Source organism: Sorex araneus, chromosome 3 (genome assembly GCF_027595985.1).
Source record: "Sorex araneus isolate mSorAra2 chromosome 3, mSorAra2.pri, whole genome shotgun sequence".
Lineage (NCBI taxonomy): Eukaryota > Metazoa > Chordata > Mammalia > Eulipotyphla > Soricidae > Sorex > Sorex araneus.
The window spans coordinates 202,231,402-202,258,691 of NC_073304.1; the positions used below are offsets into that span (position 1 = coordinate 202,231,402).

The window sequence follows — 27,290 nt, forward strand, 5'->3', positions numbered from 1 at the left end:
ACACCGAAGGAGCCCCCTACTTGGCCTCAGGTTTCAGCTGCTACGTGATCCATTTCATCTCTCCAAACTCCCCGATGAGGGGATGGAGTGATAGCACAGCAGGTAGGGTGTTTGCATTACATGCGGCCAACCCAGGTTTGATTCCCAGCATCCCATATGGTCCCCTGAACACTGCCAGGAGTAATTCCTGAGTGCATGAGCCAGGAGTAATGCCTGAGCATCGCCAGGTGTGACCCAAAAAGCAAAAAAAAAAAAACCCTCCCTGATGGGAGTTCCTGTTCAAGACCCAGGTTAAGGGCTTAATGTTAGATGCACTGAATTGTCAATTAAAAATTTACACACAGGAATATGTCCTCATCTGTCTCCACTCACAGCCACTAGGACATACTCACTATGCAGCTACCCAGGGTTAAGTATATGGTCTTTCCCAATAAAAAAAAAAAAAACGGGTCCTCTGAGAATGGAGGCTCATATTTCTTTTCCAGCATAATCTTACAAAAGGAGCTAATTAGACACCAATAATCACTTGTGAAGTGTGGATAGCACTCAGACATGTCTCCGGTAAACAAACATTCCCATTCTCGGCACTTTCATAGGGATCTGCATGTGGGAGCGCCTTCACCCCTTTCAACATGCCCTGTCAGAAGCAGGACTTTTTCTTTGGACCAAATACTTCTCCCTTGTCTGACGTTCTCTCCTCTCCTGCTTCATGCATTTCCCCAAGAGATCACCAACACTCGGGTGCCCTTCCTGTGGAGATCTGACTGCTTGGTCCTCTATGCCCAAGTTATGCTATGTCCATCTCTGGCTATGCTTCCATCACTCTGCTTCCCCTGGCTCCCTCAATTCTCTCCCGTCATCCCCTCACACGTGTTTCTCCTTTCATTTAGCAATCCCTACCATCAAACGTCTTTCATTTCCACACTCACTTCAGCCCACACAAACATCAGTTTTAGTGATTTTTCTTTTTGCTGAGTTGTCTCCTCAATATTCCATATTGCTACCTGCTTTATCAATAGGACACCGACACATGAGTTTATAGAGATTCTCCATGCAGATCATACTGTAATATTCTACTTCAACATGAATGAAGAGTTAGCCCACTTGAGAGGTGTCTTGGTCAGAAGGATCTCAATGTCCCCATGATCTTCACATTCCTGTAAATAACCTGCACGAAGACTCTACATAATCGACCAACTCTGCAAGTAACAGAAGAACCCTCACCCCATCTTTTCTAAGAAATATTTTACATGTTTATAACCTGCCATACAGAAATATAAACTGAAAATGAAAAAGATGCCTCATGTTTCTCAAGATTCTCAAACTACTGCTAAGACTCATGAAAAAAATAGGAATCTGGGGTCGGAGTGGCAGTGGTAGGGCATTTGCCTTGCATGTAGCCGACCTGGGTTCAATCCCCAGCATCCCATATGGTCCCCTGAGCACCACCAAGAGTGATTCCTGAATGGAGAGTTAGGAGTAAGCCCTGAGCATTGCCAGGTATAATCCCAAAAGCTAAAAAAAAAAAAAAAAAAAAAATTCAAAACATGGGATGTGGCTTACTGGCAGAGTGCCAGTACTGCACGTATGAGGTCCTGGATTTGATTCCCAGAGGGATAAAAATAATAATGAAAACTTCTGTCAAATATGGAGCTAAGGATGTTGGAGAGATAATATAGCTGGTATTGTCTTGCAAGCAACCAACCAAGGTTCAATCCCTAGCAAATGCATCTAGGCCCCACGCTCTGCCAGAAGTAAGTCCTGAACACAGCTGGTCGTGGGCCAAAACCATGCCCAGAAAAAATATTTTTTTTTTAAAAAGGAGCTAAAAAGTTATCTATTTTCAAGAAGAGTAAACAATGCAGACTTAATCTTCTGGCAGATTTGTGAAGTGGATTAAGTATAAAGAAGACGAAAAAAGGCAAGAATGAAAAAAAAATCAAACATAAAATTATTTTGTTTTTGGCTTATTTGTTTGTTTGGTGCCACTCCTGAAGGTTTTTGGGGCTTACCCCGGACTTTCTGCCCAGAGGAACACTCCTGGCAGTGCTCAGGTGGTGCTGGAAGAATTACCTAGTTTAAATGTACTCAATGTGTAAGCCAGGTAATGCAAAATTATGTGAATACATGGAAAATGAGAAGAGCAAAGTACAAAAATGATAACTATAAATAATAGGTTACCACAAAAGATCATCTGTGAGGAGAACTGAGAACTATAAACAGAGATCCTAAGTTCTGAGTTTCCGTTGTATAAAGAACCTTAAGAATATAAAAAGGCACGAATATTTGGAAGAAAGCCCATGACAATGGAGTCATCTCGTTTCATCTAAATTCCATACAAGTACAGAAAAACCACTGCTTTTACCTCCTTTTCTAGAAATAGCTAAATCTAGACATCGCTGGAAAATAAGAGACAGAGACCATCTTTTCCTAAATGAAACCACAAATCAATCCCACATTTGTAAAGCAGTTTTCAAATTTTGCAAGGCCAAATCTTGGAAAATATTAGGCTAAGTGAAATGAGACAGCTGCAAAAGGATAAAAATTATATGATTATACTTACAGGGGCACCTAAAATAGTCAAATTCATCGACACAGAAAATAGAATAGTGGCTATCGTAGGCAGGGAAGAGGAAGAAATAAGGTTTTATTGGATATGGAGCTCCAGTTAGACTTAATAAAAAAAATTCTGGAGAGGAACAGGCGTGATGGTTACATAATACACTTAATGATACTCAACTATTCATTTAAAAATGGCTAAAATGTTACATATAGTTGCCACTTTGTTATCATTTTACCAAAAAGAACTTTCCACTAACTCAGTTCATTTTCACACAGAAAAAAAAAAAAAACAACACACCTATATTCCTTCAATCTTGAACTCACCCACAAAAAAAATAAAAACATGAAAAAAATTATGACTCAGCCTTTATTCTTATTTTTGGGCTTTTTAGGTCACACCCAGTGCTGCTCAGGGGCTACTCCTGGCTCTGCCCTCAGGAATTACTCCTAGTGGTGCTCAGGGGTCCATATGGGATGGCCGCGTGTAAGGCAAACGCCCTACCCGATGCACTATCCTTCCAGCTTGATTCAGCCTTTAAAAGGATAAACATGTTGACATAAGCTATGATATAGATGAACCTTGAGAACATTATACAAAGTGACCAGACTAAACTTTGCACATGGGAAGCCCTGGCTCAATGCTGTCACCACATGGTCCATCAAGCACCACTGAGGGCGAATCCTCAGCACAGAGCCAGGAGCAGCTATCACCCCCCACCCCAACTTCCCACCCAGCACAGCCAGGTGTGCCCCTCAACACACACACACACACACACACACACACACACACACACACACACACACACACGAATATGGCTGCCAGTGGGTAAGAAAGGCAGAAACAGAAGACCTGCTTAATACAGTAACAAGGTCTAGCCTTGCAAGGTAAAGCAGCTCTGGAAACTGGCTGCACAAACGGTGCAAATAGACTTTACAATACTGAACTATACACACTTATGAACGGTTCATTAGGATGGTACATTTTTTGTTATAGGGCTTTTTTACCACAATTTTTTAAGAGAGCAGAAAAAAAAGCAAGTGCCTATACCTTACTTCTTCCAGGGGCCGTGTATCCAGGTTCGAAACTAGGAAGTCAAGAGCCATGCAAGAAAGGAAGCTGCCAAGCACTGTATAATGTTTACGGCCACTTGCGCCCCCCTCAGCCCCCACCCCCCAAGCAAGTCATAATTTGACTGGAACATGTAGCATAACCAAGAATGTGAAAACATCCAACGAGAGACCACTACTTTTAAGGGCCACTTTCAAGGAGCTATACAAGCCTTTCTATTTTGTTCAAGTCAGTTTTTAAAAAATCCATTGCAGATATATTAGACAGCATATCAATCCAACAAGAAAGCAGAGCGCCAATATCAGTAAATCAAAGTGTGCCTTTCTGTTAATACTCTCTCATATGTTCTCATTTTATACACCCCTTCACCCAGTCAGAAAGTAGCCCTGAAGTATTTAAGCTCCATTCAGGGATAGCACCATCATGCATCAAAGTGTCAAGAGACCCACCACAGATGAAATCTCCAATTCTGTGCTCCTAACCACCACCACCAAAAAAAAAAAAAAAAGTTTATCAAACTAGTCAAACCAGTGGCCAGCACATGAACAACTTCCTGTGAAAGATTGAGAAGACAGGACCCGGTTCTCATTTCTTTGTAACCTTAGGACCACATCTCCTTCTAGTGAGATTTTCTGTAAAACTGGAAGAGACAATGGATACTCCTCTGCCGCCTGTAGTTGATTTCCTCATGGCAGCAGCTGACAAGAAAGGACTTTCCCCTGGAGGCTGAAACCCAACAGTGCCAGAAACAGAACCAAAAAGCCCTCTATCATTTACATAGAGCTGATTTCAATTTGTTCGACCCTATAAATAATAAAGAAAATGGAATCAACAGTATCTAATCCACCTCTCATTTCCCTCCCAATTACTGTCAGAGTCACAAGTGAAGAAAAGCAGCTGAGATGCCCGTGTACTTCCTTCAGTCTCCCTCTTGGCACGTGGCCACAAAACAAATGGAGACTGTCAAGGATATATATGTTTATTTTGTTCTACATGGTCCATTTCCAGCAGCCTTTTCCTTCAGGGGAGATCAAGAAGGACATATGCCTCATCATTTTACCAAGATTTAACTTATGTATCTGGGCACTGGAAAGAGTCCCTTGTTTTTTTGGGTTGGTTAGTTTTGGGTTTGGGTTTGGGGCCACACTCTGCTATGCTCAGGGCTTACTGCTGAATCTGTGCTCAGAGAGGTGTGTGTGTGTGTGTGTGTGTGTGTGTGTGTGTGAGAGAGAGAGAGAGAGAGAGAGAGAGAGAGAGAGAGAGAGAGAGAGAGAGAGAGAGAGGGATGGGGATGTGGGGTGCTGGAGATTGAACACGAGTTAGCTGTGGGCAAGGCAAGCACCCTACCCACTATACTATTACTCCAGTCCCTGGGGAGAGTACTTACTAAAGTACTAGGTACCTAGTACTTTAGTACCTAGTACTTTAGTAAGTACTAGGTACTAAAGTACTAGGAGCCCTACTCTAAACTGAGTGGCCTTCAGCCACTGGCCCACAGGTGCAGAAAGGCTGAAGATCACTGGTATGCTGGTGATCACTGTCACTGTCACTATCATCCCACTGCTCATCGATTTGCTCGAGTGGGCACCAGTAACGTCTCCATTGTGAGACTTGTTGTTACTGTTTTTGGCATATTGAATACTCCACAGGTAGCTTGCCAGGCTCTGCGTGCGGGCGAGATACTCTTGGTAGCTTGCCAGGCTCTCCGAGAGGGACGGAGGAATCAAACCCAGGTCGGCCACGTGCAAGCAAACGCCCTGCCGCTGTGCTATCACCCCAGCCCATGCTGGTGATATATTGGTTTTATATATACTTTGGTTATAAATGCCATCCTTGGCCAGGTATGCAGGACAGGTGCCTATCTACAGGTCTAAGAAGGTTGGATAATGCTTCTCTAATTGATGTTGTCACTAACTAGTCATGTTATACCAAGTGCACCAATTTAATTTCTTTGAGACTCAATTTTCTCCACCCATGAAATGTAAATAATCTTTTGCATGCTCATCTCACAGAACTAAGGTGAAAAATACATGTTTTGATCTCTCAAATTTTTTTTTCACATTTTTAAAAATTCTGTAGAAACATTATTATCAAAGACATCATATTTCACTTGGAGAAAAATCTGAAGCTCACTGCCGGTACTGATCATGCCACCAGGACTGAACTAGAATCCACAAAATCCTATGTTAAGTATTCATTCACATGCTTCCCATATGCAAGCATTCTCTATATAAAATGTCACCAATCTAAAAGCCATTTTCACCTAACAGCTTTATCCACCCCCCACTCCGATTCATCTAGGCTGTTCGACATAAACAAAACCTTAGGCAGAAAATAAGTTTGGACATGAGCACACAGTTCATTAATTAGATTATAAACTAACAAGTAAAACTTCAGGCAAGAGGATAAATAGAAGGGCAAACAGAACAGCAAATGTGCAATATAAAAGGAAGCTTATATTTTACCAGTTGTTAAATACCTAGGTTCTTCTTTAAGAAAAAATATGAAAACACAATTATTGATGTTGAAGTATACATAAACTCCTGTACACCTCTTACCTCAGAGATATACGCTGAACTAAAATGCACAGATTACAAGAGCATTTTTGCCCCCACCTTCAAAAGTAACTCTAGAACTAGAGCTCAACTATAGGTCAAAATGACACACAATATATTGGCCCGAGAACAATACTTTCCATTCAAATCCACACAAGCCTGCCACTTGCACTAGTCATCCCCGGCAATTAATCCCCCAAGAAAGACGTTTGATTAAATCTTTTCAAGCAAATCCTTTGCTTTGCTTTTGTTAGTTCACTTCTTGTCAACATCTATTAAAATATGCCTTTAATTCTCCCACAATCTTAAAAAACACCGATTCCACTGTCTTCAACTTTAATCAACTGTATGGCCGGCATTTTTCATTTCATAATAATGTGCTGCTTGGAATTCAAGAGGCAGGCTCAGCATCAATCATCTGGTAAGAATTTTTCCACTGCAATAAATATGCAAATGAGGAGAGCCAGTCAGTCGTATTTCAGGCCCGACTTGCTAGTGTTTTAAAAAAGACACAAATTTATTAATTGCCGGTGGCCAGAGGAATCCTATTACTTTGGGCATTGATTACAAAGCTGTGTGAGTGATTATTGTGCAACTCGCGGGCTACCCAGGCATGAGGAAAAATTATTAAAGCAAGGCAGAGATTATCAACTCAGAATAACAATAAGCCTTAACATTTAGGCCCTAACTTCTTCAACAAAGAATTACGTGAAGCCTCTACTGTATCATAATTCCGAATTCTGTCAGTATTACTGTTTGGGCTTGTTCTATATTCCCCAAGCAGAATGGCATTACCAGTAAGAAACAGTAATACAGGTCACAAATTCCTTAACACCAACTGTATGGATGAGTTGCTATCATTTCCAATGTGGTTCCAATTAGAATGCTTATATATTTGTGGATGTATACACATATACAGATGTGGGATGTGTGTGTGTGTGTGTGTTTCCAGATTAAGAAAAACACACGTACTATTATAAGGACTGTTGTTTTTAACTAGAAGAGTATACAGAGTTCTTTCCCAGAGTGTTGGTTGGTCCTGTGGACCAAAAGTAGAATTTTGTTTAATGGTACACCAGGATACAGCTGCTTTTATGCAGAGCACTGGGACTTATATTCTAAAATCATGATGTCTAAGCCAAAAGCAGACTTGGGTTTTCATACCTCAGAGGGTACACAGTGCAGGCCTGCAGTCTATGGAGGGGCCTGTGGAGGAAAAGGCTTGATAGGCTAATTCTGAATGCAAAGTGTTTTTTTGTGAGAAACATTCAACCCAAGATGTATTAAATCAAATAAGAAAGAGGACTCCGTGGACAAAACTTATTTTTTTTCTCTTAAGAGAATGATGTGGGAATTGGGGGAGTAAGTGGAAGTTGAAATAAGAGAGCGGTGAAGCACATGGTAAAATATGTTGGGTGAGCCCCTTACAGAAAGAAACAAAAAGAAAAAAAATTCCTTAACATTTTCCATTACTGCCACACTAAGTAACATGATAGATAGTGTGCATTTGAGTTCTGTGGAGGGACATCCCACTCAAGCTGTAATTTCTGACCAGGCATGAATTTATAAGGAAGGGAAAAGAACTGCAGAATTTCTTAGGTTTCCCTGAATACGCTCTCAAATACCTTGATGAAGTGTGTCAATAAATCCTTAAAAAGCCCTATAGGACACAGCAATCTAACTGATCAATGGACTTCCTGAAATCCACTCCACTTACCTACCACTTCACAGTTCCTAGACACCTTCATTCCTCTACAGCATTTTCCCTAATAAGGAAAATTTCCTTTCTCAAAGAGAGGACTAGGTGCTCAGAATATAAGGTACTTAAAAGCCAAGTATATTTATAAATAATAGTCTAAATTGTCATTTAGTAGTTACCTAGGGAAAGGGGAAACTTTCCTTTTTATTTGATACTTTTGAACTACCTGAATATTTTATAAACATTTATTACTTTTATATGTTAAGCCTTAAACTTTGAAGAGGCCAGAGAGTACAGTGGGTAGAGTGCTTGCTCTGCACGCGGCTGGCCTGGGTTTGATCCCTAATACTCCATATGGTCTCCTAAACACTGCCAGCAGTGATATCTGAGCACAGAGCCAGGTGTCAGGAGCCCTGAGATGACTGGATTTGACCCCCAAACTAACAATAATAATAACACAACTCTGAAATAAAAAGAACATCAAAAATAAAATTTAAACCACAATCCACATAACCCAGTTTCACATAAAATAGTCTGATGCTTTCATAGTAAAAAAAGCTTTTTTTTCTTGTCTGTTTTGGAGCCATATCTGAAGGTGCACAGGGCTTATGTACCCCTGGCTCTGCACTGAGGGATCATTCCTGGCAGGACTTGAGGAACCATATAAGATGCCAGAGATCAAACCTGGGTCAGCTGCATGCAGAGCAAGCACCCTACAAACTGTACTACAGCTCCAGCCTTTAAATGAAGCTTCTTAAGTGGCAAAACTGTCCAAAACTCAAGGTCTATATGGTAGGAATCTGGAAAAACTCCTCTGAAAAAGAGGATTCCCTGGCAGAATTATAATTCCTCTTTCTGTACAATTTGAATCACTGCTATAGTGATCATACTATAGTTAGTCTGAACTCACTGAGATGAGAGCTACTTTGTTTTTTGGGGGGTTGTTTTTGGGGTTTTTTTTTGGGGGGGTTTTCTTTTTCTTTTTTTTTTGCTTTTTGGGTCACACCCAGCGATGCTCAGGGGTTACTCCTGGCTCTGCACTCAGGAATTACTCCTGGCGGTGCTCAGGGGACCATATGGGATGCCGGGGATCGAACCTGGGTTGGCCGCGTGCAAGGCAAACACCCTACCCGCTGTGCTATCGCTCCGGCCTCGATGAAAGCTACTTTGTGAGCAGAGTTCTCTTCCTGTCACTTTGCTCCCAACAGTTCACCTGGGCCACCAAAAGTACTCTACAAATTATTTCAGTTTGTGTGAGTCGCAAGGCAGGACACATAATCACACTGTCATTTCCAAATCTAAATGCTGACCAGCATGCAAAATGTAGACTACAAATCTGCTAACTGCAGTAATTCTGTATCCTCAGCAAAAGTGACCATGAACAGAAGCAAAGTAATCAAACTTAACACTTCTCTATAACAAACCAACTGTACGGTGTAGACTATTCAAGACCTTTGTTGCTGTCGTCTTGCTGGGAAGGGAGGCGTGGGGGAGAGCCATATCTGGATGTGCTCAGGGTTTACTCCTGGCTCTGTGCTGAGGGATCACTCCTGGCAGTGCTCAAGGGGCCACATGATGCTAAGGGAGGAACCCAATCAAGTTTCAGAGCCATTTTACCAGATTTAAGAACTTATGTTTCAATGCATTTTCAGGCAGACTAAGTGATAATCACCAGTTATGCCCAAATTTAGTTCTCACGCTGGAAAACATCAAGTGGAGAAACCAAAGGAAGCCCAAACCAAATTGATGAGATATAAGACAAGAGAAAAAATTACTTGCTTAATATTTTTTTTAAAAGTGTTAAGAAATACATTAATAATCTCCAGAATTCAAGTAACCAAATAAATCAGAATAATTAACTTTTATTAAGAAAAAAATTGAGGCCAGAGATAAAGTACAGAGGTCAAGGTTCTTGTCTTGCATGTGCTTGACCCCTGTTCGATCCCCACACCACATATGGTCCCCCACGAGCAGCCATGGAGTGGTCTCTGATCACAGAACGTGAAGAAGCTGAGTATTGCAGAAGGAAGGGAGGGCTGGAAAGAAAGAAGAGAGGGGGGACTGGAGCGATAGCACAGTGGGTAGGGCGTTTGCCTTGCATGCGGTCGACCTGGGTTCGATTCCCAGCATCCCATATGGTCCCCTGAGCACCGCCAGGAGTGATTCCTGAGTGCATGAGCCAGGAGTAACCCCTGTGCATCTCCAAATGTGACCCAAAAAGCAAAAAAAAAAAAAAAAAAAAAAAAGAAAGGAGAGGAAGGAAGGGAGGGGAGGAAGGAAAATGTGATGGCTTTCTAGAAATGTTTTATGTTGCCACCAAAGTGAGGTAAGGACACTCCCCACAAAGGACTGATAAGAGTTAATTATTAATTACACAATGTAGGGGCTGGAGCAATAGCATAGCGGGTAGGGCATTTGCCTTGCACGCGGCCAACCCGGGTTCAAATCCCAGCATCCAATATGGTCCCCTGAGCACCGCCAGGTGTAATTCCTGAGTGCAAAGCCAGGAGTAACCCCTCTGCATAGCAGGTGTGACCCAAAAAGCAAACAAACAAACAAACACCATAATTACACAACGTATCCAGAAAGCAATCTGGCAAAATGTATCAAAGTTTTACACACTCCCCAACTCTACAAAGCAAGGGCTAAAAATAAATCCTAGGGGAGGGGCTGGAGCGATAGCACGGGGAGGGGGGGGGGGGTAGGGTGTTTGCCTTGCACAACCCAGCAAGGCAATGTTGGGTTGTTCGATTGGGATATTCGATTCCCAGCATCCCATATGGTCCCCTGAGCACTGCCAGGAGTAATTCTTGAGTACAGAGCCAGGAGTAACCCCTGTGCATCGCCAGGCGTGACCCAAAAGAGCAAATAAGGAAAAATAAATTAGTAAATAAATAAATAAATCCTAGGGGAAAAAATTTAATCCTGATCAAAATATCAGATAAGGTAAAGATGTAGATACAAAAACGTTACTTTTATCACTGCAAACATCCTAAGTGCTCATTTATAGAGGACTGGTTAAATTATGTTTAGTTTAACCAGATAACTCTGAGCAGTTGCTGTGAAAGTTAAACCGAAATGGTAGCTGATTAGAATAAACTATTGAGAAAGTTCTCTGGGATAATTTAAGAAATCTGAATTTGGACTGGACATATTAGATGATTATTAGGACATATATTTTGATTAAGGCAGATGACTGTTACATGAGAAACATCCACACTTTTTAGATTCATTTGCAATAGTTTTCAGAGGCAAAAATGGCAAAATGATTATAACTTACTTTCTATTTCAGGGAAAAGAAAAAGAAAGAGTGCAAAACTGTGTGACTGTTGTTTTGGTTTTAGGGTCATACCTGGCGGTGCTCAGGGTTTACTTCTGTCTCTATACTCAGGATCACTCCTTATGCCACACGCGGGACCATTTTGTGGTGCTGTGGATCAAAACTAGGCTAGCCACCTGCAAAGCAAGCCACCTGCCCACTATACTTTCTAACCTCCAGAATATTTTTAAAAACGTTTTTCATGGGCTGGAGCGATAGCACGGCAGGTAGGGTGTTTGCCTTGCACCTGGGTTTGATTCCCAGCATCCCATATGGTCCCCCGAGCACTGCCAGGAGTGGTTCCTGAGTGCAGAGCCAGGAGTAACCCCTGTGGCATCACCAGGTGTGACCCAAAAAGCAAAATAAATAAATAAATAAATAAATAAATATAAAATAAAATGTTTTTCATTTTTTTAAGCCACAGCTACAGTGCTCAAGGCTTACTCATGGCTCTGTGCTCAGGGATCATTCCCAGTGGTGCTCAGGAAACGACAAGGGGTGCTGGAGAATGAACCTGGGTTGACCACATGCAAGGCAAGCACTGTACTACCTCTCCAGCAAACCCCCAATTTTTTTTTTTAATTCTTTAACATCGAAATAAATGAAAAATTCACTAACATGGAAAGATGTAAGGAAAGCACCTTTTCCCCTGTGATCTCTCCAGCCTGGGCATGGAAAGAAGCAAAGCATGACCTCATTATAATCTAAAATATGTATCACTGGGGACAATGGTGGTGGGAAATGTACACCTGTGAAGGGGACAGGTGTTAGAACATCATATGGCCGAAATCCAATCATAAGCAACTCTCTAACTGTATTTCTTAATTTAATTAAGTTTCAACTGAGAGGGTCAGTGATGAGGCTCATGTCTTACATTATATGATACCTAGGTTTGATCCCCAGCACTGCAAAAAAAAAAAAAAAAAGTTTGGTGTTTTTGAAACAAAATTTAAAAAACATCAAGTTTAAACTGACAGAAAGTATCTGAAATGATAAAAATCAAATCATTCAAAATGGTACTCTTGGGACCAGAGCTATAATAGTACAGCAAGTACGGCACCCCATATGGTCTCCCTAGCCCACCAGAAATGATTCCTGAGTGGAGTCAGGAGTAAGCCCTGAGCACTTCTGAGTGTGCCCCAAAACAAACAAACAAACAACAATAAAAAAAATGGTACTCTGATGAGAAGTAATAAGAGTGGGGAAAAGAGAAAGCTCACAACCCATGTTTCAATACTGTTTGGGGGTAGGGGCTGGGCATTAAGAAAATATTTTTATTACAAACATTATTTTTATGACTTTTTTAGAGGCAATCAAGGTAAGGTATACTCTAGAGTACAAAGAAATCTCTGAAAATAGGTGTAAATTTTCCTTGATGACTAAACACCAAGGAGAAACAGTAAAACAAAAGCAGGAAAAATTAGAAATGGTCATAACAATGGTTTACAAGATCATCCATCCCAAGAACTGGTTTAAAACTGTCCCTGTATAATTCATACAAGAGATATCAAGCACCAATAAAAAGGAGTGAAAGGCTTACCCTCATTGAATACTGAAAAATGTAAATTATAATAAGCAGAAAATATTTACTATCAAGTGATAAAGATAAAACAAAATTACAATACTAACAGAAAGGAAAACTAACATTTATATCAAAAAATGATACTATAAATTGACATAGCTTTTCTGGAGGGCAATTTAGCAATATAGATCAAAAGTCTTTAACTTTTGTAAATCCTTAGAAAATAATTATTATTCATCTAAAAATCTGTTTTATGTAACAAAATAACCATGGATGTAAGTAAAGATTTAATAACAATGCTGTTTACTGCATTATTTATAAAAATGGAAAACCGGAAGCAATTCAAATGTCCAACAAGGAAGAACTGGTTAAACTATTAATATGATAGAAAGTCTATGCTGTCATTAAAAATGATACTGTGGAACAATATTTAATGACATGGAAAAATATTCATGATCTCTGTTAAGTAGAAAAAAATCAGATTGCAAAACAGAATACAAAATTTGGTTCCATTTTTGTTCTAACTACGCACTATAGGGGGTGGGAGGATTAGAAGAGACATGCCACATGCCAAAATATTCAAAGTATTTAACTCCAGCTGCTGAGATTAGGGAAGATTATTTCCTTGCTTTCATTTGGTCATTTTTCTGAATTTATATAATGAATATGTACTACATTAGCATAGGAGAAAAAGAACCCTTTCTCTAGTTTATCATCACCTTGAAAGAATCTGCTATAGAAAAGGAACCAGATCAGCTGATCTCTCAGGGACCCTCTTAACTCTTACTGAAACACACTATACAGGAAAAAAAAAATCTTAAGAAATACTAAGGATAGGGGCTAGAGCAATAGCACAGAGGGCAGGGCATTCGCACACGGCCGATCCGGGTTCGATTCCCAGCATCCCATATGGTCCCCAGAATACCGCCAGGAATAATTCCTGAGTGCATGAGCCAGGCGTAACCCCTGTGCATTGTCGGGTATGACCCCCCCCCAAAAAAAATAATAATAACCCTAAGGATACAGCTACTTCTCAAACCCTAAGTCTTCTGCTTTATAAGAATTTCATATTCGTGGGCTGGAGTGATAGCACAGCGGGTAGGGCATTTGCCTTGCACACGGCCAACCCGGCTTCGATTCCCAGCATCCCATATGGTCCCCTGAGCACTGCCAGGAGTAATTCCTGAGTGCAGAGCCAGTAGCAACCCCTGTGCATTGCCGGGTGGTGACCCAAAAAGGAAAAAAAAAAAAGACTTTCATATTCATATCTCTCCTGCCTTCATACCTCTAATCTCTCACCTTTATTCCATTTCTTGATTCCTTTATACTTTCTTTTAAAATAAAAATAGGTAAAAGAGTTATGTATGACTATGTACAGTGAGAGGCATGGCTGAGAGGATGTGAAGCATGAAAGACTTCAGCTTCCAAATAAGCTTTGCCTCAAACTACCTGTTTGAAATTAAGTTACTTTAACCTCTTGGGGGACTTGATTTTCTCATATATACAACACAGTTATCAGCACGTACTTCACAGACTGCTGCAAGAACTAAGTGAGACTTCTGTAAAGAAGCAGAGCATGTTCAGAGCATGAGAGTGGGGCACAATTAACAAACAAATTATTTTTACAGTTTTTACGGCATACTGGCTTTGAGTATTGTACTCGCATAACAAAAATACCAAAATAGGGCCGGAGATAGTACAGTAGGTAGAACATTTGTTTTGCAAGAGGCCAACTCGGGTTTGATCCACAACATCCCTAACATTGCCAGGAGTAATTCCTGAGTGCTAAGCCAGAAGTAACCCCTGAGCATCGCCAGGTGTGGCGCCCACACAAACAAAAACCAAAATAAAAGTAAGATCACACCAATTCTTAAAATGTCAAATTCCATTTCTTTTCACTCTTGTTCTTATATCTTATGAATCTTGAGAACATCATATGTGTGTTCTAATTAAGCTAGGTATTCCTCTAGCCTCCTCCCTAATCTTGCCACCACTAATAATTATTTAGCATATAGCATGTGCCAGATTTAGGATGTCAGGACCTTGAAGACAGCCCAAACAGCTTCTCTTCCTATAAATATTTTCCTTGCAAAATAACAGTATAAATAGCTAGTGAGAACACTTGTCAAAACACAAGCATTTTGGATCTATCCAATTTATCCAAATTTTACTAAACTACCCCCCAGAAATAAAAAAATTAGATCTGAGACTCAGTATCCAGCAAAACAATTAATATTATATAAAAGGCTTTAAAATGGCCATACCAGGGACCTGGGGATGAGATGTGGGGGGAAGAAGTCATCAAATTCAGGGGGAAGATCTAGCCAATCCTCCATAGCTCCAAACACCTAAAGACAGTGATATTGGGGGGGTGACAGACACTACAGGGGTTAAGGCACTTGCCTTGTACATATGGCCTGATATCACAGGCTCGATCCCCAGCACTGCATCTGGTCCCTGAGCACAGCCATGAGTGACCCAGAGCCCAGAGCCAGAAGTAAGACCTGAGCATAACAAGGAATAAAAGGAGTGAGTCTTTTTATAACTATCACACTTGGGGCCAGAGAGATAGCAGAGGGGTAAGACACGTGCCTTGCATATGGCCCTATGCAGATTTAATCCCAGTCAGTCAGCACTGCTGGGTCCCATGAGCACTGCAGGTGTGCTTTACTTCTCCTCCCCCGAGCCCTCCAACACACACGCATACACAAAACTGAACTCAGTGCAGCTCAATTATAATAAACGCTCAAAGCAGGCCATATTTCAAATAAAATTCATCAAATATAACAAATTTATTTCAAATATAATTTAAAAGCAAGTCATTACAAACTTACCTAAGACAGGTTGTAAACATATTATAAATAAGAGAAAATATACCTTAATGATCATTGGAAAGGGGAGACCAGAGAGACAGTACAGCTCTGTCAGGCAGCTGACCTTGCATGCAGCTGACCCAGATTCAATCCCCAGCACCACATCTGGTCCCTGGCCCACCAGGAGTGAAACCCGAGTGCAGAGCCAGGAGTAAGACTGAGTGCTGTCAGGTGTGGTTCTGAAACAAAATTCTGGGGGGATATACACTGTCTTTAAAAAATTCAGAGATATCAGGGGCTGGAGCAATAGAACAGCGGATAGGGCATTTGCCTTGCATGCGGCCGACCCAGGTTCGATTCTCAGCATCCCATATGGCCCCCTAAGCACCACCAGGAGTAATTCCTGAGTGCATGAGCCAGGAGTAAGCCCTGTGCATCGCCAGGTGTGACCCCCCCCCAAAAAAAAAAAAGTCAGAGATATCATTATAACCACATTTTTCCCTTCATACTGCCCCTCTCCGTCTGGTACTCCCATTAAAACTTCGCCCAGAGGGTCAGAGAGATAGCTCAACTGGTTCAGCACAAACTTTGTATGTGGGAGGTCCAGAGTCAGTCCAACACTGCAGAGACCCTCATGAGTCAGGAATAGGCCCCAAGCATCAACAGAACCAAAAAGCCTTAATGGAAAAATAAATATAATGCAAGAAAATAGATACATATTGGGAGAATAAATCCCAAATAATTTTCTCTAAGAAGAAAATATGGGAGTCTAGGGGCTGGAGCAGCGATAGCACAGCGGGTAGGGCACTTGCCTTGCATGCGGCTGACCCAGGTTTGATTCCCAGCATCCCATAGGGTCCCCCGAGTACCACCAGGAGTAATTCCTGAGTGCAAAGTCAGGAGTAACCCTGAGCATCACCAAATATGACCCAAAAAAGAAAAAAAAAAAAGGGAGGGGAGTCTAGAAAAATAAGAGAACTCTTCTTCTTTCCTTTATATACATATATATCGCCTTTATATACTGTTTACACAAACATTTTTTAGGTTTTTTTGTGAAGATGGAGGGGTGTTTGGGAACACCCAACAATGTTCAGCATTTACTCTTGGCTCTGTGCTCAGGGATCAATCCTGGTGGTGTCCAGGGGATTGTTAAGTGGTGCCAGGAATCAAACTGAGGTCAGCTGCATACAAAGGTAACACCTTAATTCCTATACTATCTCTGTAGCCTGTTTTATGAAGATCTCATAAATATGTTATATATAAAGATATGTGAAGGGTTTTTTAAAACCTATACATAGTAATAGAAAAGTATATTTTAAAAAATAAGTTCCATAAAATTCCTAGCAAGTTTCATAAATATAAGACGACACTTCTGCTCTTGGAAAATGCCTAGCAGCTTCTGTGTTTCTAAAATCCTAGTGGTCTATTCTCTCCCAAAGGGAGCATAACAGGATGCCCACCATAACCATGCTGCTGGACCCCGCACCAGACTGCTTCACTCAGGGCGCCCCAGAGGGGGGCGGGTGAGAGTCCTCCCCACCCCAAAGGACCCAGCACTGGCAGCCAAAAACCTCCAGAACTCAACCGCCGCCATGCTCATGGTCACTCTCCACAGGCTCCGGCTGAGCCTCACCCATGAGTGAACTATTCCTGGACCACTTGGCCACGACACTTCATACCCCACACCCTACCCATACTCTAGGAGTACTGCACCACATTTGATGGAGTTCAAACTAGGAGACAACCAACTTTAGAGGGAATTTTTTTTTTCTTTTTGGGTCACACCTGGTGGTGCTCAGGGATTACTCCTGGCTCTGTACTCAGGAATTACTCCTGGCAGTGCTCGGGGGGGATGGGATGGGATGCTGGGAATTGAACCCGGGTTGGCCGCGTGCAAGGCAAATGCCCTACCCACTGTGCTATTGCTCAAGCCAGCCCCCATTAGAATGGAAAAAAATTTTTTTAGTTTTATATATATATATACATATATATATATATATATATATATGTATGTATATATACGGGCTGGAGAGATAGCACAGCGGGTAGGGCTTTTGCCTTGCACGCGGCCAACCCGGGTTCGACTCCTCCACCCCTCTCGGAGAGCTACAGAGAGTATCCCGCCAGCATGGCAGAGCCTGGCAAGCTATCAGCGGTCTATTCAATATGCCAAAAACAGTAACAACAAGTCTCACAATGGAAACGTTACTGGTGCCTGCTCGAGCAAATAAATGAGCAACAGAATGACAGTGATGACAGTGATAGTTATATATATATATATATGCATATATATATATACATAAAAACACACAAGGCTCAACTTCTAACAACATCTTAAGCGATCTTTTATAAGAAACAATACAAAATATATTATTTTGGTTCTGCTTTGGGACAGGGATAGGGGTTTGGGATGGAAACACCCAAAATATGGTGGTGGGGAAGTGTAATGGTGGTGGCATTCATGTTTGAGTATTAAATGTAATGAAATGTTCAGCTACTTTATAAAATAAAAAAAATTATTTAAAGAAATAATAAAGATAAAATAAAATCCTAGCAGTCCGTATTGCTACAGATTAGCTACTGCTAGGAAAATCATGCTGAGTGTGTGAGCATCGGCCACGGGCAGAACCAGAAGGAGGGATCCACAGAACAAGTAGTCTGAGCTCACGCTTCTGTGTTTTCTACATTCTCTTTCATATCATGATAGAGAACATCTCTGGCTGCCTTTGAGAACTTCAAAGGAAATGGAAATAGAACCCAAACCCTCAGAGAAAATGATTTCATGAAAAAAAAAAAGCAACTAAAAACAGTATTATGTATTTTGTAAAACAACTTAAGTGGTGTGAGCCTTGGCGGGAATTTCCTACAAGGAAGAGAGGAATTTACTTTATATCCTTCCAGTAGCCCTGTTAGTAGGCTATCTTGTTCTAATTCAGTACAGAGTATCCTTAAGGGGCTCAATGAGTTGTAAATTGTTATTCACAACAGAAAATGGGGAAGAGAAAAAGAAAAAGAAAGAAAAGGAAGGATTACCTGCAATTGCCACTACAATGAAGAAACTTGCATCTAGGACTTTTACCATGTAAATAATGCACAGATCCTGCTGGAACATGCCAAACACCAGGATTCTTAATTAATGGAGCTCTTTAATGTGCAAATCAGGAACAAATTGCAAGTTCTGACTTGCATTGATTATAAAAACATTAATTGAATGAACAAGACCCTTTAAGAGAGGGGGGTTAAAAAAAAAAAAGGAAAGAAAACGACCATCCCAAGTCTTTGAAGAAACCAAAAGAACACAAAGCCCTGAAAACCAGAGAGGCTGATCGATGCCTAAAATGCAAGCCGAAAACTAAGAGCTGCCTGCTAGAAATGAGTGCTATTCGCTGGTATACAATGAATTAAAACGAACGTAAAATAAAAGAAGGGAGGGAAAAAAGCATCAATTTAATCAGAAAGCAATCAATATAAAAGCATCTATGCCTCAACATCTTGCATTAAGCAGAAAAATGGTGTTTATGCCAAAAGATCACAGGCACTGTCTTGAGAGAGAAACAAAAAATACTCTCTATATACACACACTTATATGTATATAGGTATAAGAAAACAATGCTGTCTCTTTAAAAAGAAATTCATCCTATATAAATTATAGCCATAAACTTTTCCTGCAGTGCAGCCTAATTAATTCTTGTTCTATACACAAAGGGAAATGCTGGGTGACAAATGGGTGTGAAGCCAGAAAGCTGCCAGGTCTGCAAAACATTTTCTACTTCAATTTATAAGCAATTTTGCAGTAAATCATCAACCAGAACCTGGAATCTCAGGAATCTTGGAGTGTCCAAACCACATTATATCACTTATCAGAGAGAGAAGGGAAAAAGAGTCTAAAGACATCTCATTTTTCAGTGCTAACCCACATCAAAAATCTAGAAGCATTGTGTAATCTATTTTTCTCTTCTGGGTAAGGTTTTAGTGCCAAAGATATATTTTTCAAGCAAAAATGACACGATAGGATGATGCAGCCCACTCCTCCCTCCCTGAAGTACTGTATCATGGATGCGTTACCATAAAGAATATTCCCGGAGTTATCCGGGAATGAGCACACAACTATTTATTCCCTGCCCCTCCTCCCTCGACCCAAGCAAAATGTTCAAAATCAAGCCAAACTGAAGGGTTCGACGGCAAGCCTCTGTGGAAAAACAGTTAGGCAATACTGCAAGGAAATGAGGCTACTGAAGAGGAAAATGTTAACTTACAAGAAGCAAAGAGGAAAACGGGAGTGCCCCTTGGTAATCGAAAGCTTCCACACCACTAACCTCTACCAGCCACAGGTCTGTTCTCCCATCCTTCTAGTTTTTACCTTTTCCAGAATGCCATTTAAAAAATGGAACTTTAAAGTCTATGATCTAGAGGCCAGGGAAACGGCTCAAAGGGCCACTGCATGTGCCTGGTATGCGTGAGACCCCAGGTTTGATACCTGCACAGGGGGGTCCTGAGCACTGCCAGGAATACCTCTGGGGCCCTGGGAGCAACTGCTTAGGAAGCAAAAAAATATTATAAATGATAAGGGATAATTTATAAATACGAAAAGACATAAATTATAAGGGATAATCAAAAGATAAAAATCTTTTGAAACCGGCTTCTTTTACTCACTACAATCCCTTTGAGATTTATCCACGTTTTTGCGTGTATCAATGGCTTGTTCTTTTTCACTGCTTTATTGGCTTATCCATTTGCCCACTGAAAAACATCCGGGCCATTTCAACTTTCTGGTGGTTGTGAGTAAAGCTTCCAGAAGCCTGCATGGACAAGTCTTTAAAAAGTGGAAATATGGGGGGCTGGAGCAATAGCACAGTGGGTAGGGCGTTTGCCTTGCACGCGGCCGACCTAGGTTCAATTCCCAGCATCCCATATGGTCCCCTGAGCACTGCCAGGGGTAATTCCTGAGTGCAGAGCCAGGAGTGACCCCTGTGCATCGCCGGGTGTGACCCAAACCCCCCCCCCAAAAAAAAAGTGGAAATATGGGGCTGGAGCAATAGCACAGTGGGTAGGGCGTTTGCCTTGCACGCGGCCGACCTAGGTTCAATTCCCAGCATCCCATATGGTCTCCTGAGCACTGCTGGGGTAATTCCTGAGTGCAGAGCCAGGAGTAACCCCTGTGCATCACCAAGTGTGACTCAAAAAGCAAAAAAAAAAAAAAAAAAACTTTTGCCCCTGCCACATTTTGTTGTCGCTGTTCATTGTGGACCACAGTGGCAGTGTGCAGGGGCCACCAGGACAACCCCTGCCAGTCCTCCCCTCCCACTAGGTTTCTGTTTTATGCGCCACTCCTGGTGGCATTCAGGAATTAACTACTCCAGGCTCCTGACAGTGTTCAAAGGACCATGCGGGGCAGGTAATCAAACCTTGGGATTCTGCATGCAAAGCATGTGCTCTGGTCTCCTAAGCCTTGCCCCAGGCCCGTGCGCTCACCTTTTTAGGAATAAATATTTTATTGGGTGTTGAGAGTTCTTTAACTATTCTGGACACAAGTTCTTCGTTCAGAGGGGGTGGGAGGCACTTACCTTGTAGGTGGCCAACTGGGGTTTGATCCCCAACATCACACAGGGTCTCCCAAGCCCTGCCAGGAGTCATCTGCATGCTCAGGACTGCCAGGAGTCTGCCCTGGGCACAGTCTTGAGTGTGGCCCCAAAATAACATCACGAACAAGTTTCTTGTTGGATGTATACAAGAGAAGTATTTTTCTCTTGGGGTCTCTATCTGGTCTTTTAATTATATTAATAGGCCCTTCAGTGCAAAAAGTTTTAATTCTGACTTAGTCTATTATGAATTCTTTTATTATTGTACAAATAGTATTTTCCACATATCTAAAAATGCTTGTTGAATCCAAGTTCACAAATATTTTTATGTTATGTGTTAATTTTAAGTGTTCCTTAAAACTTTCAGTTTTATATTTAGTCATTTTTTGAGACGTTACTGGTGCCCCGGCTCTAGCAAATCAATGAACAACAGGAAGTGCTTCAGTGCACTTTGTGAGGGTTTTTTTTTTTGTAAAGTTGAGTTAGAAGTTCATGGTTTTTTTTTTATATATATACAAATAAATTATGTTACCTTCCGGCACTATTTCTTGAAAAGACTATTGTTTTCCCACTGAATTGGCTTTGCACCTTCATAAAAGTCAATTACCCATATCTATATGAATCTGTTTCTGAACTCTATTCTATTCCTCTTATTAAAGTAACTTTTATCTTCGAGGGGAGTGTGGTTCCAAGCTGTGTTCAGAAGGCCCAGGGACCACTGCCCGTGATACGTGGCCAAGCCAAGCAGGCCAGGGCCCAGGCTGGGGTGCTGCTCACGCCCTGCAGTACTAGGACTACCAGGCCTATACAGGGAGGGCCCAGAGGCCCTCCAGAACTTGTGTCAGGAAGTGCTCAGGGAGTCATGGTGTAGGGGATCAAGTCTGGCTCAAGTGCATAAAGTGCATGTGTCCTAAGTCCTCAACTATCGCCCAAAGTTACTTTATTTATTTATTTATTTACTTATTGGCTTTTTAGGTCATACCTAGCAATGCCCAGGGCTTACTCCTAGCTCTGCACTCAGAAATTACTCCTGGAGGTGGTTGGGGGACCATATGGGATTCTGGGGATTGAACCTGGGTCAACCGCGTGCAAGGCAAACGTCCTACCCTCTGTACTATGGCTCCGGCCCCCCAAAGTAACTTTAAAAAGGAGAAAAATTAATTAATTAAAAATAAAAAATAAAAAGGAGAAATTCTGGGGGCCAATAATACAAGGAGTAAGATGTTTGTCCGGCATGCTCCCAACCTGGGTTCAATCCCCAGCATTCCATATAGTTCCCTTAGCACAACTAGGAATGATCCCTGAGCACAGAACCAGGAGTAAACCCTGAGCATCACCAGATGTGGCATAAAAACAAAATCAAACAAACACAAAAGCCATAAAAATCAATGAATCTGGGGCTACCTGCACAGTAGGTAGGGCGTTTGCCTTGCACGCAGGTGACCCAGGTTTGATTCCCAGCATTCCATATGGTCCCCTGAGCACCGCCAGGTGTAATTCCTGAGTGCAGAGCCAGGAGTACACCCTGTGCTTTGCCGGGTGTGACCCAAAAAAGCAAAAAAAAAAATTCAATGAATTTTAATACAGCATGCTCATTAAAAGCCAGAAAGGCATGATTCCATTTATATGAAACTCTAGAACACTAACCTATTAGTACATAGTGATTAGAGGCCATTTAGGGATAGGGAGGGGCAGTGAAGATACTACAAAGATGCTAATAAAACTTCCTTTTCCGGGGACTGGAGTGATAGCACGGTGGGTCGGGTTCAATTCCCAGCATCCCATATGGTTCCCTAAGCACCGCCAGGGGTAATTCCTGAGTGCAGAGCCAGAAGTGACCCCTGTGCAGGTGTAACCCAAAAAGCAAAAACAAAAACAAAAACAAAAAAACCTTCCTTTTCCTAATTGTGATAATGCTTTCATGGTGCATACAGAGGTCAAATTTTACAAACGCTGCTAATAGGTTAAGTAAGATAAGCACTGAAAATGGATGATTTAATTTAGTTCCCTTGTGTCATCTCTGTGACAGAAGGCCAGTGTTGTGGGAGAGATCCTGGCTTGACTGGACAGAGTTCATGAGCCAATGGGAGAGATGATCTGAGACTGCATATCATTCCAGATATGTTGCTTTAAACAGGCAAAGAAATGAGATCTTAGAGCAGTCAGTTTAGTTTTATTCTTTCGTGGTTTTTTTTTTTTTTTTAGAGGGGAGGAGTGGGGCACAGCCAGCAGTGCTCAGGACTTACTCCTGGTTCTGTACTCAGGGATCACTCCTGACAGACTTGTGTTACCATATGGGGTGTTAGAGATCAAATTCAGGTTGGCCACGTGCAAGGCAGACCCCCTACTCCTTGTATTATTGGCCCCCAGGGGTTCTCCTTTTTAAAGTATCTGCTGTATTATTTCTCCAGCCCCTGAGAACTTTAGGCAGTTTATTGTGTTAATAATACCTCAAATAACTACTTATACTAGTTATTTGATTAGGCTCCTTTTAGTTTTTTGGCTTTTTGGTACCATACCTGATGATGCTGGAGACCCACATGGTACAAGGAATCAGGAATCATACCTGAGGCTGTGGCATGCAAAGCATACCCTGTGAGGGGTGGAGAGATAGTACAGTGGGTAAGGCACTCATTGAGTAAAAGGGCAGGCAGAGGGGCTGGAGCGATAGCACAGCGGGTAGGGCATTTGCCTTGCACGAGGCCGACCCGGGTTCTAATCCCAGCATCCCATATGGTCCCCTGAGCACCGCCAGGGGTAATTCCTGAGTGAAGAGCCAGGAATAACCCCTGTGCATCGCCAGGTGTGACCCCCCCCCCCAAAAAAAAAGGGCAGGCAGAATTACTGGCACTATCTAAGTTGCTTCTTCATTTCTTTCAGCCTGGCACATATAAAGGTGAGCTAATTAAAAGTCCATACAAAGATGTTACAGGATAGTAAGAAGTGTACAAACTTCCTGTAAGTATAATGGAGAGAGTGAGTCTATGATGGGACTGCGACTAGTAACGGCTCCTGCAAGTTAGGGTTGTTCCCTTCTCTAACTCATCATTTTTCAAGATTGATTCTGGAGCTGAAGAGAACACTAATATCAAATACCAAGATTGTGAAACAAATTTTCAGACTAGATTGGTTTCAGTCTCCCACAGCTTCGTGACCCATCTAGGGTGCATCTTTCCAGGCTAAGTGGAACACTGCCTCAGAGCCCCACTCTCCCGCTCAGGGAAGGCAGTTCAAGTGGCTAGGGTGCTTGCATGCGGAGAACCCCGGCATCTGATCCCCCGAACAGCATGGTCTAGGAGCGTCACCAAAAGCAACCCCTGAGCAGCAAGCAGGGTAGAGGCCCCAGACATTGCCAGGTGTGGCTCCAAAACAAAAACAAACAAGAAAAAGAAAAGAATCTGACTTTTTTTTCGGGGGAGGGAGGGCAGGGATCACACCCGGCGGGTGCTCAGGGGTTAATCCTGGCTCTGCACTCGGGAATCACTCCTGGTGGTGCTTGGGGGACCAAATGAGATGCCAGAGATCCCATTCAAGTTGGCCACATGCAAGACAAACGCCCTACCTGCTATACTATGGCTCCGGCCCCAGAATCTGACACTTCAATGGTGGAAGGATGTAGGTTATTGGCATTTTGGTGGTGGTGTCGTAACATCATACCCTAAAGCTTATAAACATCTATACACCTGTAAGCCAATGTTACATCAATTAACAACAACAACAAAAAAAAAACCGAAAAAGAAAGTATGATCATAGATACTACAGAAACCCATAAAGACACCAGAAAGGGGAGGGGGGAGGGGGGTGTCAGAGATCTGATAAGATGTTTCCCTTGAAATCTTCAGAAAGAACCAACCAGCCAACACCTTGGTCTTAGACTACCTTGAGCTATGAGAACACAAAACTGTTGTTTAATTAAAAACAAAATCAGAATTTGATACTCTCCTCCTAATTCCACCACTTGAATCCTTTAGAAAAGCACTTGCTCCATAATCCAGTTTTCCAATATAATTGCCTAATTGTAACCAGGTTGGACAAGTTCAAAAGGAATCAAAAGTCTTCCTAACTAGAACTCTCTAATAAAAAGATAAAAAACGGGGGCTGGAGCGATAGCACAGCAGGTAGAGTGTTTGCCTTGCACGCGGCCGACCTGGGTTCGATTCCCAGCATCCCATATGGTCCCCCAAGCACTGCCAGGAGTAATTCCTGAGTGCACAAGCCAGGAGTAACCCCTGTGCATCGCTGGGTGTGACACCCCCCCCAAAAAAAAGCAAAAGATAAATAAATTTAAAAAAAAGATAAAAACATAGCGGAAGTTTCAATGTTAAGTCAACAGTTATCATGCATCTTTCAAAATTTACCAAAAAATGATGTTCTTAATTTCTTACCCTCAGTTTAGGAAAAGCAAGAGACCAGTAATACTCTGTGGTGTCAAAAATAGAGGGAAATAACTGTTAAAGATGAGAATTTGGGCTGGAGCATTAATTAGTATAGCAGATAGAGGACTTGTCTTGCATGCAGCTGACCCTGGTTCAATTCCTGGCATTCCATTATTATTCCAAGTTCTGCACATTCCAAAAGTCTAGGGGTAAAACTACAGTGCGATCCCAGCAATTACTTTTGCAGAGAATGTAGACTTCTTGTCTGGTGCAGCATCCACTAGCTACAGGTGGCTACCAAGCACTGACTGTGATAGGTACAAATTGAGATAAACTCAGCCAAGGTGATGGCTGGGAAGGTGAAGGCTTCCTTATGCTGGGCGTGCAGAGTCCCAGGTTCAACCCCCAGGGGCACAGGATCCCATAAGCATGGCCCATAAATGAGTCCCCACAGAGCACCTCTTGGTGTGGTGCAAAAGGAGAAGGGGGCTGGAGCAGTGGATTGAGCTTTTGCCTTGCATGACCCGAGATTTGATACTGGTTTGATCCCCAGCATCCCCTATGGTCCCCCAAGTACCACCAGGAGTGATTGCTGAGTGCAGAGCCAGAATAATCCCTGAGCATCGCTGGGTGTGACCCAGAAAGCCAAAGAAGCCAAAAAAAATGGGGGGGGGGGGAAGAAGAGATGAGCAGCAAGTCTATTACACTCTAAATTTCAAAACTTAAAAAACTTTGCACAAAAATTCAAAATTATTCACTTTAAATATGGATTACATGTTAAAATTATATCTTATGTATTAAAATTTTTATACCCCCAATTTTTATCTCACTTCTTTTTAGTTTGTTTTGATGTGGTTACTAAATTTTTTTTAGATTACATATAAGGCTTGCATTATATTGTTATTGGACAGTGCAACTTTTAAACAAATTGCACAAATATGTATGTATGAACAGGGATGTTTCTCAAAGCATGCTTTATAAAGTGAAAAAGTAGAATAAACCCAAGCATCCATCAACACAGATTGGTTAAATAAATTGCAGTAAATCTACAAAATGGAATATTCTGTAGTCACTAAAAATGCTGATGTACATCTAAATATACTGACATAAAAAGATATATTAAGTAGAAAAAATAAGCTTGCAAAATAGTCCACATTTGTAAGATTCTACATTTGTTTTAAAAAAGGAAGGTGTGTATTTGTGTTTAGGCACAAAAAGAGGTCTGAAAGGATATTCATCAAAGTGACAACTGTGGTTACTCCTTGCAGCAGAGAATTACAAATAATCCTGATTTTCTTCTTAATGCTTTTATGTATTTCCTGAATTTTTAAAAATAAGCATGACAGGGCCAGAGGGATTGCTCCGTGGGCTGAAAGCACGCCCTGCATGCAGAAGGCCTGGGTCAGGCCCTGGCTCCACATGGTCCTCCCAGAAGCGAACCCAGAGCAGCCCCTAAGTACCACTCACTGGCTATGGCCAAGAACAAAAAAATTAGTGCTTCAATTTATAAAACAGGAGGTGATTTTATAATTAGTACCATAAAAATCAAAATAATTTTTTTTTTATTGAATCACCATGTGGAAAGTTACAAAGCTTTCAGGCTTAAGTCTCTTTTACATAATGCTCAAAGACCCATCCCTTCACCACAAAATAAATTATTTTTAATAATGAATAGCCATCAGCAAACCAATCTCATTTGTGTGATCTAGATCTTCAAACCTACTAGCCTTAGAGCCACTTCTAAAGTACCTTTATCCCAAGCAGTACTTTAACCTATCCCAAGTAATTAAGAATAT

The 27,290-nt window shown here is 41.6% G+C and overlaps 1 protein-coding gene across 1 annotated transcript in view; it reads right to left on the reverse strand.

Moving 5' to 3' along the window:
• The window catches only part of AATF (apoptosis antagonizing transcription factor), a 121,410-nt gene that overhangs the window by 78,747 nt on the left and 15,373 nt on the right, over positions 1-27,290 (reverse strand). The window lies entirely within an intron of this gene.